Raw genomic sequence first — 837 nt, 5'->3', positions numbered from 1 at the left:
TTTGCCAATGTTTTTTCCAATCCTCGAAACAATTGTTAAAGTCGATTTTCGGAATGGCCTTCAAAGCGCGCAGCGATTCGGTTTTTATCTCCTAATCATGTCGATACGGTGTCTCCGGAGCGATCTCTTGAGCTTAGGGAATAACCAGAAGTCACACTGTGCTAAATCAGGCGAATACAGTGGTTGTGGAACGATATGAGTTGAATTTTTGGCGAAATTTTCTCGAAGAATCAATGCAGTGTGAGATGGTACATTATCGTGGTGCAAAAACCCAGAATTGTCTGCTCATAATTCTGGCCTCTTTTTGCGAATTATTTCACGTAAACATTGCATAACGCTCAAATAATATTCCTTATTAACAATTTGGCCCGGCGCTAGGAATTCATAATGCATTACATCACGATAATCGAAGAAAACTGTTAACATGATCAAAAGAAAACTGTTAACATCTTGATTTTTGAACGACTCTGGCGCGATCTTTTCGATCTTGACTCACCTTTTGTAAGGTATTCGCTTGATTGATCGGTTGTTTCCGGATCGTATACATAGATCCAAGTCTCATCTCCAGTTTTTATGCATTCCATCTTATCCTGATATTCAGAAAGCATTGTTTCACAGACTTCAACGCGACGCTGTTTTTCCAAAAAATTGAGTGTTTTTGGCACCAAACGAGATTTCACTTTTTTCAGGCACAAAACATCTTTCAAAATGGTCTGGACTAATCCAAATGAAATGTTAACAGTGTCAGCGAGATCTCTAATTGTCAATCGACGATTTTTGATTACCAAATCTTTGATTTCATTCACGTGTTATTCATCAGTTGATGTTGATGGTCGT

The sequence above is a fragment of the Atta cephalotes genome (genome assembly GCF_000143395.1).
Source record: "Atta cephalotes unplaced genomic scaffold scaffold00097, whole genome shotgun sequence".
Taxonomy (NCBI): Eukaryota; Metazoa; Arthropoda; class Insecta; order Hymenoptera; family Formicidae; genus Atta; species Atta cephalotes.
The sequence above is the reverse complement of the archived record's forward strand: the minus strand, read 5'-3'. Positions refer to the sequence as shown.